Genomic DNA, 12,266 nt, shown 5'->3' with positions numbered 1-12,266 from the left:
AGGAGTTGAGAGATCCAGGGGGAAAGTGGCAGGAGATGAGGTGAGTGAGGGCAGCAGGGGCTGGGTCGCGGAAGGCGGCACGTTCATCTCTTCTTTTAGCAAACGTTTGCTGAGTGCTTCCTATGCGCCAGGAGCTCTTCTGTTAGGGACTGTTTCAGTTTTCCAGGGCTGCCATAACAAAGCACCTCAGACCGGGGGGCTTAGACCGCAGAAATTTAATTTCTCAGGTTTCTGGAGGGAGAAGTTGGATATCAGGGCGTCGGCAGGGTTAGTTGCTTCTCAGGCCTCTCTCCTTGGCTTGGAGATAGCTGTCTCCTCCCTGTGTCCTCACGTGGTGTACCTCTGTACACATCTGTGTCTTAATTTCCTCTTCTTGTGAGGGTACTAGTCATGTTGGATTAGGGCCCACAAATGTGACCTCATTTTACCTTAGTTACCTCTTTAAAGGCCCTCTCTCCAGTACGGTCACATTCTCTGGTACTGGGGGTCAGGATTTCAACATACGAATTTTAGGCGGGGCACACTTCGGATCATAACGGGGATAAAGCTGTGTACCCAACAAAGATGCAGGGTCTCCTAGAGGGGGTCTCATTCTACACGTGGGAGACAGAATAAACAACAGTCATAATAAAGTACACGGACTATTGGAAAGTGATAACCACGATGGGGGGAAAAAGTAGGGCAGCAGGATGAGAGATTGGGAATATGAGCTGTGTAACAGAAGGTGGAGGGGGGACGGAAGTAAAGGAGAGTTACAAGTTTTGTTTTTTATCCTGGAGGAAAATGGGAAGCTATCGAAGGGGTTTACACGGCAGTGTGACATGGTGTTTGTTTGTTGAAAAAGATCACTCCGCTCATAGAAAATAGAATGAAGACTTGGGGAGGCAGGTGGGAGAATATGGCAATAGCCCAGATTCAGCGTCATACCGCCCTGAATTAGGGTGGTAGTAGGGGCTGGGATGATGTGAATAGATTTAAGATATGTTAAGAAAATTGAACCAATAGGATTTGGTGATTGATGGAATGTGGAGGGTGAGGAAAATGGACTAACTAAGGATGATTCCTAGGATCGTGTCTTCCATAACCAGCTGGATGATGGGGTCATTCACTGGGGTCAGGAACACTGAAAGACGACCTGGTTTGGGAGAGAGGACCATGAGTTTGATTTTGGATGTGGTGAGTAAAACGCCTGTATTTGGATATCCCAAGTGGAGATATCCGACGGTCAATTAGATATGTGGGCCTGGGGGTGCCTGGCTTGCTCAGTCGGAAGAGCATGTGACTGGTCTCAGGGTTGTGAGTTCAAGCCCCACGTTGTGTGTAGAGACTCCAAATAAATACAACTTAAAAAAAAAAAAAAAAGATACGTGGGCCCGGAGGTCAGAAGAAATGCATGGACTGGAGGCATAGGTCTGGGAACCAGCAACATAGAAATGGTAGAGGCAATGGGAATGGGTGAGATCCACCATGCCTGGCAAGACTACTTTATTTCTCTGTTCTACTTGCTTTCCCAATTTCAGCAATGACAACTCCACGCTTTCTCCACCTTCTTCAAAACTCCTACTACCCCTGCTCAACCAACACACAAACACACCACCTCCATCGTCAACTGGGTCCCAGATCCCAACCTCTTCTCCTGAATCTTGCCCATTACTCCCTCTCTCTTCTGTATCTTCAGTCAATACCTCTTAATTTTCTCCATGCCATCATTATTTATACATGCTCACGCCTTTCACGTGTCTAGAACAATTTTCCTTGACCCTACTTCCCCCTCCAGCTATTATTCTAGGTTTTCCCCTTCATTGTTTTTTTTAAATGTTTTTATTTATTTTTGAGAGAGAGAGACAGAGAGATGAGGGGAAGGGCAGAGAGAGAGAGAGGGAGACAAAGAATCCCAAGCAGGCTCTGTGCTCGAACCCACACATTGTGAAATCATAACCTGAACCGAAATTAAGAGGTGGATGCTTAACCGACTGAGCCACCCAGGCATCCCTCTTCATTGTTAAACTTCTCCCAAGAGCTGTCTATTCTCACTGCTTCCCTTTCCTTTTTCATTCGCTTCTCAACCTACCTTAACCTGTATTCCACCCCCACCATCCACCGAAATTTTTCAAGAAAGATGGCAGGACCTCCATGTTCCTACATCTACTGGGAATCGTTTGATTCTGATCTTTGATATCTCAGGGGCATTTGTCACAGTCGATAGCAGTTCAGAACAAAGACTGTTCTCTGAAAGTACCAGACGCACACTATTAATTTATGCAAAAAAGTATCTGACAAATACTCAAGTCCAAATGACCACAGCTTGTCATTCTTTCAGGTGAAAGTCAAGTTACATGAAGAAAGAAGCGAGTGGAGTTTGCAACTCCACTGAGCCAGTTCTGTTTTTTTGAGACTACCATCATACTTTCTATTTTTAAAAGATTATATTTTGGGGGCGCCTGGGTGGCTCAGTCAGTGGTTGAGCCGCTCAGTCGGTGGTTGAGCGTCTGACTTCGGCTCAGGTCATGATCTCACGGTCCGTGGGTTCGAGCCCCACATCGGGCTCTGTGCTGACAGCTCAGAGCCTGGAGCCTGCTTCGGATTCTGTGTCTCCCTCTCTCTCTGCCCCTCCCCTGCTCATGCTCTCTCTCTCTCCCTCTCAAAAATAAATAAACATTAAAAAATGTTTTTAAAAATGTCCACACAGGAACAAAAAAAGACTACTATTATGCAAATAGTTTTGACCTTGTGGGACTTTGGAAAGGGACCTCCTGGGGACAACAATTTGAAAATCATTCTTTTGGATTCATCAAAGTTTACCCCTAAACTGATGAATCACATTCCCTGAGAAGTGGATAGTGGGAAACAGTGGGTTCTGTTAACATGGAAGAAGGAACAGGATCGTGTTGATAGTGTTAAACAACAAAAATTCAACTGAGTAAACTCAAGGATGTAATTGGCTTTATTCAGCGATTTCATGAATCAGGCAGCATCCCTTCTAGCAAACAGAAGCATGCGCCGGGTAGTAATACAAAATGGAAGGCTTTTATAGGCAGAAATGGGTGGGACAAGGAAGTTATTAGCAAAAGAAGAAAAGATTTATTCCAAGCAAAGTCACTTTTATCGTGCAGATTACCTCACTAGTGCTGATCAGGACATTCCAGACTGATTGGTTTAAAACTCCACTCCCGGGAGAGGTTGAAACTGTAATTAGGTGTTAAGGCCTGGTGGAGCTTACCCTAAGTGACTTCGTTTGGGACCCTTGGGCTTTTGTTTCTTTCTAACAACAGCCACTCAAACGTCCCTTCATTGTGAAACAAAACCAAACAAAACAGGTGGTGTGGGATAATTAAGGGGACAATGGCCTAATGAGATGTTTGAATTAAGATATATTTCTGCTGCTTACAAGAGTAATCTAGAGCATAACTGTTGGAGTGGGTGGCTGAGTGGAGGAGCGGGGTCTTTGGAAACAAGGAGATCAAAGGTAATGGGTGGGTTGGCCATGTGGACATTGGAGGCCCCCAGGAAAATGGCGGCAGGGCTTACAGTAGTAAGGAAGACTAAGAGCCAGTCGTTAAAGTCTCCGGTGGATATAGAAGAGTGGCCAGAAGTTAAGTCAGTCACAGGGACCAAGATGAGGAGGCATTAGCACAGCTGAACAGAATGGACTTCAAAGGAGGGAGCAATGTTTGACAGCGGTGTTCCCCAATGTGGAGGACACTAACCCCACCTCCCAGCCTATGGAATATGTTGTGTTGCGAAGGCTGCAAGGGAAATGGTGTCCTCAGAGGGAAATCAGGTTTCCATTAAGGTAAGGGGGTGGTGGGGCGCCTGGGTGGCTCAGTCGGTTGAGCCTCCGACTTGGGCTCAGGTCATGATCTCACGGTTTGTGAGTTCGAGCCCCACGTCGGGCTCTGTGCCTACAGCTCAGAGCCTGGAGACTGCTTCAGATTCTGGGTCTCTCCTTCTCTCTGCCCCCCCCCCCCCCCATGCTCATGCTCTGTCTCTGTCTCTGTCTCAAAAATAAATAAACATGAAAAAAAAAAGGTAAGGAGGTGGAAAAAATTGTTCAGAAAAGGTGTTGAGAATATAAAGAGTGATAGTTATGTAGCGGCCATTCCAGAATAGGCATGATGGAAGTTTTTGGTTGCTGAGAGAAGAGTAGAACTTTGGGTAACAAGAGAAGAAACAGTATTATGTTGAGGAGTATACTTGGGAGATGGGGGAGAGGGAATATATGACTAGAGAGACTTAGATTTGGGAAAACACCTCTGAAAATAAGTCTGTAACTACCCTAGATTTAACCCTGACAGCCTCGGGGAGGACCAGACTATAAAAATTAATAAAGGGAAACCTCACTAAACTAGGGTCAGGAGGTTGGACCGGGTGGGGGTGGGGGGCTCTCACGCCCTACCATTCCTCTCAATTACAGGCTCAACAGGAAGAGAAGGACCTTGCACATGGCTACTGCTTTACTACCCCAGCAGGAGGAAGGAAGTCTTCCTCTTCCCCTTACACCCCGGCAACAGCCCAACCAATGAGAGGCAGTCACAGCTCAACCAATGAGAAGCCACTATACTTCCAACTCCCAGTTTACTCCAATGGACTTCTTGTTTACAACCACCCTTCCAACTGCCCCCTTTCCTCTATAAAAGAGCCTTCCTAAGCTTTGTTCTCCGGACTTGCCTATGGTTTTGCTGCAGCTTCCTTGTCCCAGATTGCAATTCTCTGCTATTCCTGAATAAACACATTTTTTTTTTTTTGCTGGTAAAATAACTGGCAGTTTATTTTTTAAGGTAAATAAGACAGACCTCCAGAATTCAGCCTAGATTTGGAGAAAGAGGCCGTGAGGTTACCAAGGCCTGAGGATTTTGGGGTGGGATGGAGTGGGATGGATGGGAACTGACAGGCTTGTATTTTGTTAGACTGAAGGACACTTCATTTGTTTTTTCAGAACAAAGGAATATCTGCCTCAGAGAAGTATGCAAATTCATACCTCTTAAGAGATGGAAATGTTTCCAGCTTTGAAATTAACTTGTCCTGTTTCTAACAATCTCATTCAAGTCATTTAAAATTGTAGGCGCTTCTGCCAGAGCACTTATTCAGTTACAACAAATCACCATTAAGTGCTATAAATTGTTTTAAGAAAGACTATGAGACTATTGTCCTCAGTGGGACCAAAAAGATCCAGGATTGTTCTCGGTTTAAATATTTTAAGATAGTGCTCCAACCTACCAAACAGACAAAAAGGATTTGTTACCTATATCTAAATCATCTCTACAGATTTAGCCTGAATAAAGTCACTTGGTTTGTCATGATGCTTTAAGGTAATATGACCACAACTAATTACTTCCATAGTGGTCAATGTTACCTAAAATGCTGCTGCACTGGTAGGTGACTAAAGGCAAGGAAGTGGTTTGCTTTCCTGATGAGTAAATTACCATAGCAGTGTTTTCTTGCTTATTTTCAGAGGCTTGCTAATGTGGCCACAGATGAGTAGCAAAGAACCCAAAACTCCTTGGTCCTTTGCAATCACAAACAGACAGGCAATCATGGGCTCTCCATCACTGCCAAGAATATACAGTTCCGGAAGCTTGAATACCACTGGCCAAAGTGTATTTTGATGACATAATCACTTGTAATTTTGTTTTTATGGGTTAAATATAGTTTTATTTGGAGGTTTTGCTTCAAAGACTAGGCGCTTATTTGGGTATGCGTAACCAGATTAAACCAGAATTGGCTTCATTTTTTTTTTTTTAAATGTTCATTTATTTTTGAGAGAGAGAGAGAACGTATGAGAGTTGAGAAGAGGGCAGAGAGAGAGGGAAACAAAGGATCCGAAGCAGGCCCTGTGATGACAGGACAGAGCCCAATGCCAGGCTCAAACTCATGAACCATGAGATCATGACCTGAGCTGAAGTCTGACACTTAACCGACTGAGCCACCCAGCTGCCCCCAAACCAGAACTGGCTTCTTAAACATGGACTGTGGGTGTTTTCAATGTTGGAGTTCATTTATTTAGTAACGTTACTCATCCGAAGATATATCTAAACTTTGATTTTACTCCCAATGCCAACATTAAAAATAACTTTCATGGTGTTATATAGAGAACCTCAACAGTGATATAATCACTCCCATTTTACGGATAAGAAAACTGAGGCTATAAGAGGCAAACTTTTTTTTTTTTTTTTTTTTATAAGAGGCAAACTTGCCCAAGGTCACACGCAGCTCGGCAAGGGCCAGAGATGAGGTTTTCACCCAGATCTGAATGCTTCTTGTCAATGCTCTTAACCAAGGCACTGAAGCATAGTGTGCCTGCCTCCTGTAGTGGACATTTGGAAAAATACTTAAAACTGGATTACAGGGCTGTCACTTTTGAAGTACGAAATCCCATGGTCTGGAGTGAAGTATAATTACATACAAGCTACGTCTTAAGTATGTGTTTTGCAGGATCTCCTTGCCATGGTTTACTCATCCCAGTCGTTAAACTCATCTGTGCGTGTGTGATGAAATGTTCCCAGATGTGCTGTGGCGTGCGTGCTTACCTTAGAAACATTGTTTTCAGGTATATCAGTGCAGTCTGCCTTCCGAGTTTGCCCACGAAGTGAGCAGATGAGCAGGTGGGTGTGACAAGTTAAACATCTGGGAGCCCTGATGAAATTTTAGGTGCTGCCTTTTGGCATGTTCCTTCAACAGGGTGTCCCCAAAGTCTAAGAGCAGCTTAAAAAATATATATACATATATTTTATGGAGTACCTACCAGCTTACTAGACAGAAAAGTCCCAGATTGGCCTGCCATTGACGAGAGAAGCCAAGGAGTTAAGCATGAAGCGTTGGGTCACAAGGAGTGCAGGCTTTGGAAAGGAGCAGAGTAAAAAGGTGAAGACAGCAGGAGACCGGGAAGCTACTTCGTACCATGTGGGATCTTCCCGACAACCCTTAACATTTTCAGCAAAGTTACCGAATTTGGAAAACGCTGAATGTGTCAGGATTTCATGTGGGAAGTGGTGAGACCCATCTGGGTTTGCTGTGGGAACCATGTTTCTGTGCTTGATTCTAGAAGAAACAAAATGGCACATACAAATGTCAGAGAGCACAGAGGCGCCGATGTATGGAGGATGTAAAAGCATGGAGATCCCCCGGGAGAGTCCTGAGATATAAGCTGGAATCGGGGGTAACCTAAGCCAGTGTCTGGGCTATCCCACCATTAGATAGTATGGACCCCCCTTGAGTTTTTGTTGTCGACTTGACCAGTGTCGGTAGCCCGTGGTTTTTATTTCTTCCTTCATCATCTCTCAGATTCTCCATAATAATAAGTAACATGTCCTAAAGGCCTTCGATGTTGTAGTCTCTTTATAAGGATGCATTATTTTCTCTCTTCAGGCCATCTGAATGAAAGTTTTACAAATGAAGGATTTGAGCCCAGGGAAGTTAAGACTTACCCCAGTTTCCATAGCTCATGACTCCACGCTTCTACCTGTAAACCACACCACCTCACACGCGTCATTCCACAGTCGTCGTCTACAGTCAAAAGGAACTCCTGAACTTTGCATCTTTCCCCTGAACACTATGCCTAAGACCATCTCCTTGTCTTGGTCAATTTTCTCTAGTGTGGTAAACAGAGAGCCTTGTGTAACAGTGTTGTAACCTGACAGGTGCAAAGAGTGCAGGTGCCCTGGTTGCCACAACAGAAGGTAAAAATCATCCCACAGGCTAAGTCACAGGCTCCTCTTGGTGTCACCGAGGCCACGACAAGCTCCTGGAGCATGAAAAATGCCCCCACCATTTCAAGAATAAAAAACAAAATCATTCATACGCAGTGTTGACATCGAGCGGGCAATTCAATAAATGTTCTTGACTAATGGGTAACTTAGTAATTTTTATAATATGGGGCATCGGGTGAAGGGGATGGGAAATACAGAACCCTGTTTCTGTGCTTGATTCTATATGTTTGGGTGAGGAATCAGGGCAGGAGAAAGTCTATTTCCAGGACCTCGAGCAGATATTTCTGGCCAGGCCTGCCACAGACTCGTAGTCCAACAACCTCATTGTACAGATGGGTGAATTTCGAGGCCCAGGATAAAGAAAGGGATTTATACAGCTAAAGAAACTCATACAGCTAATTAGCGGGACAATGGAACTCAGTTCCTTCCTTTGCAAAAAGTACTCTAGGTGATTCAAACTGTCTCTCTTCTCTGCCACCAAATGCCTGCTATTAGGATTCCTATTTTTTCTTTCCAAAATGAGTTATGGCAAGAATGAACAGGAGAGGAGCTCTGGGCAAAGGCTTCCGAAAGGAATAGCAACACACTATGTCTGAACAGTCTAGAAGTAAAGGCATGGCCTTTAATGCCTTTGTATGCCTGGATTTGCCACGTGTCCGGACTGTCAGCAGGTAAGAATGCAGTTGAAGCCTTGTTGATGTTCGACACTGTTTTAGCGACATCTTCCAGCCCCAGCCCCTGTCTCAAGGTAATGGGAGAGCCAAGCAGTATTCCCCACCCCTTTCAGAAGGCCTTTCTCAAACTGACCTCAAAAGGCTATGAGCAATCAGTTTCCCCGGAGTCCTAATCCCAAGATTGCCAGTGTCAATGCCTAGCAAGCAGACTGCCTCTCTCCCGAATTAGTTACCCTCGGCTCTCCCAAAAGGGAGACCATTCGCTCTTGAACAGGCAGTTGCTGACCGATGACTCTGTGTGGCATGAGGCGAGGATGTGAGGATACAGAGTTGACTTGTGGCTGCCCTCAATGAGCTCCCAGTCAAGTACGTGAAGCAGACAGTAAGCAATTTCACAGATCAGCCCAACATAAGTACTTACAATACATCAGGCACAATGCCACGTCCTTTGGATGCAAGGATGGACAAGACCAACTCCAGCCCTCTTCACCTCAGAGACAAACAGGAAAACAATGACAATAACAGTGTTTAACTGCCGTGAAAGAGCTCAGCTCAGGAGCTGCGGGGAAGGAAGTCTGAAGAGAGGGATCTAAAGGGAGTGTTCACAAAACCACCGTGGCACTGAGAAAATTCTGGGAAACCACCAATTGGACTGAGGCAACAAAGGCCTCAAAATGAAAGGCTTAACACTTTGTCTTAAGTGTTGTCTTAAGAGCTGCAAGCTATATGGCCCCAAGCCAGCTTCTTAGAACTCCAGGCAAGGACAAGGAACTTCAAGGGGAAGGTTTTGCCGATACTAAATTGCAGGCACAATTGTGACGCAGGCTGAAATCTGTCCTTCTGGAGCCTCCTCCAAAGTTCTTCTCCAGTTGTGATTTCTCCCTGCCTGAAAAGACCTGTCCCAGAAAGAGTCCCAAACTAATTCATTCTGATCGGTGAACAACTGGTAAAGGCTGTGTCTCCCAGACCTTCCTGGGGATAAACCAGTCACCTGGTGTCACTCCTGACGGCACTGTTGACCTTGTTTTTCTCCTGGTGTAATACTGCGAGTTATAATAAGAAATATATATTTGGTCTACCTCCCCAATTCTGGCACAAAGCTCCTAAAACTCTCGGAATTTCCTAGGTGATGAGAGTGATAAAGGTGTCTTGATACTTATCAACCCCCCTTCAACCACCCATGAGCTTATGTTAATGAAGTAATTTTTGGAAAGCACTAAGGACAGGGGAACCAACCACGTGACTGGAAGGTTGACCTTTTCAGTCCCACCCTGCTGACCTCTCCGGATGGGAGAGGGGCTGGAGGTTGAATCAATCACCAATGGCCAGCGAGCCAATGATTTAATCAACCATGCCTGTGCAATGAAGCCTCCACAAACCTCCACAAGGACAGTGTTCTGAGGGCATCCAGGTTGGTGAACTGGAACCCTTCCACATGTCACCATGCTGGGCCCCAAACTCCACAGGTACAGATGCTACTTTGTGCAGGACCTCACCTTAAGTATCCTCTCATAGCCTCTGTAAGACACTGGTAATCTAGTAAACTGGTTTCCTGAGTCCTGTGAGCTGCTCCAGTGAATCAACTGAACCCAAGGAGGGGGTCCCAGGAACCTCCGACTTATTGCCAGTTAGTAAGAAGTATAGGTAACAACCTGGACGTGCCACTGGCATCTGAAGTGGAGGGCAGTCTTGTGGGACCGAGCCCTTACCCTGTGGGATCTGCCGCTGTCCCCAGGTGGAGAGTGTTACCCTTAGTAAATAAAAATACCCATTATGTTGCTAACAAAAAGTGGGCTTATTTAGGAACAGCAGAGAATTAGCAACCCGGGACAAGCAAGCCACGACAAAAACCATAGGCAAGCAAGTCTAGGGAACAAAGCCAATGAAGGCTCTTTTATAGAGGCAAGGTGGGGGGGGGGGGGCAGTTGGGAGGGCGGTTGTAAAGAAGGAGCCCATTGGAGTAAACTAGGAGTTCCAAGTACAGTGGCTTTTCATTGGCTGTGTTGTAACAGTCTCTCATTGGCTGGGCTGTTGCCGGGGGAGGAGGAAGCCTTCCTTCCTCTGGCCCGGATAATAAAGTAGTAGCCACAGTGCAAGGTCCACTTCTTCACGTTGGATCCACAATTGACCAACAGTGGTAGGGTGCGAGCGCTGCCCCTGCCAAACCTCCCGACTCCATCTAAGTGAGGTTTTCCTTTAATGATTGTCACAATAGTGTCAGAATTGAGATGAACCGTAGGACACCCAGCTGGTGTCAGAGAATTGCTTTGGTGGTGTTGAAAAAAACCCCACTTTAGAATTGTTGGGGCAGAATTTTCCCCGGGGATTTTTATTGAGTAGATCTGGGGTAGGTTCTGGGAATGTTTTTAACAAGGGCTCCAGGTGATGAATCTTCCCTTCAGGCAAATTGTGGAAACCATGAAGTAAAGCATTATCCTCAGGAATTTGCAATGAAGGCTTTGATTCCTAATGTGGGATCTCAAACACACCTACCTAAGTAGTAGAGTGTAAAGGTTTTTAATAACAAAACAGAACTTACATTTGAAGAGCATCCTATAGTTACATTATCACACCTGCTATAAATATTACCACATGAGAACCTCCTAAGAGCCTAGTAAACTGGGTAGGCCAGGGATTCTTGTCCCCATTTTAGGGATGAGGAAACCCGCCAAAGTGTAGCTTGTAATATAATTAGAGCAAAAACAAATACGCATTAAGTGATGCAAGAACAACACAAAGCCAGATGCCTAACTTTGCAACAGCATATTTTATAACACGGTATTCAAAGTCCGAAGGGATATAGAGCCCAAGGGTAGCCTGAAGCAAATAGGAATCCAAAGCCTCCCAAAGGGGGAGAGAGTTCTACATCTGGAAACTGTTATTTTCTATGTCACCATGAAATTTGTCTACACTGAATTCTCATGTGAACTGTACCAGTTACATTTTCCACAACCACATATTATACCACAAACCAGTCTGACCTGCAAGGGAAGTACAAGCTTTGGGCCTTTTGCAATTGCAATGCTCTGCTGTCTAACCAGTTTGTTTTTGCAGAATGACATGTGGCTGGGTCAAGATGAAGACGTCCTAGTGAAGCCTTGCCTAGGCTCCCTTCTGGGCCTACTTTGGGCTTCAGATACAGTGGAGTCTCATTTCATCCAATTGTACTGATGTCTTTTCTGGATTAGGCATTGTGCCGGCAGCTGTGGGTCACTCTGAGGAATTCATAGTCTAGGTAGGAGAGAAAGGAAGACATAATACACAACCAGTGATTGCCTAAGTCAGGAAGAATTGCAAAGCAGAATAAGCAACGTTCTACGGTGATGGAGCAGGAATCAATAGTTCTCATGGAAGATCCTGGAAGGCTTATTGGAGGAAGTGGCATTTCTGCCGGGCCTTGAAAGAGAGGTAGGCATTCCAAAGAGAGAGAAGGGAATCCAGAAGCAAAGGCATCAGAAACCTGAGCCCAAAGGAGATCTACTGGTGGCCTATTGCACGTGTGGGGCAAGTGGGGGGAATTCTTTGGGCCTTATACTTGTGGGTAGGGAACTTGTGGCAGCTGTACCTTACTTATCCTTTCTGAACATCATTAACATTTAATTCCGAGCGTTCCATCTTTAACGATATTTCGAGGGGCCTATGGACAGTACAGTGTGGCTTCCTTTCAAGGGGGAGTGTTTTGGGCAGGCAGTGCTGTCCCAGGACCCGCTGTCTTCCAGGGATGCCTAGTTTATTGGGTTAGAGCATTGTGTGCATCAGAAAAGGATTACAGAAATCCTTCTATACCACGCTGAAGGATTGTAGGGACTTGTGACACATTAAAAGGTTTTTTTTTTTTTTTTAACATTGAAAGGTTTTAAGCGGATAAGTAACAGGTCACCTATAC

The sequence above is a fragment of the Lynx rufus genome, unplaced genomic scaffold, assembly GCF_022079265.1.
Source record: "Lynx rufus isolate CCGP_SWC_20201006 ecotype Redwood Valley unplaced genomic scaffold, mLynRuf1.p SCAF_19, whole genome shotgun sequence".
Lineage (NCBI taxonomy): Eukaryota > Metazoa > Chordata > Mammalia > Carnivora > Felidae > Lynx > Lynx rufus.
Note: the sequence above shows the minus strand (reverse complement) of the source record.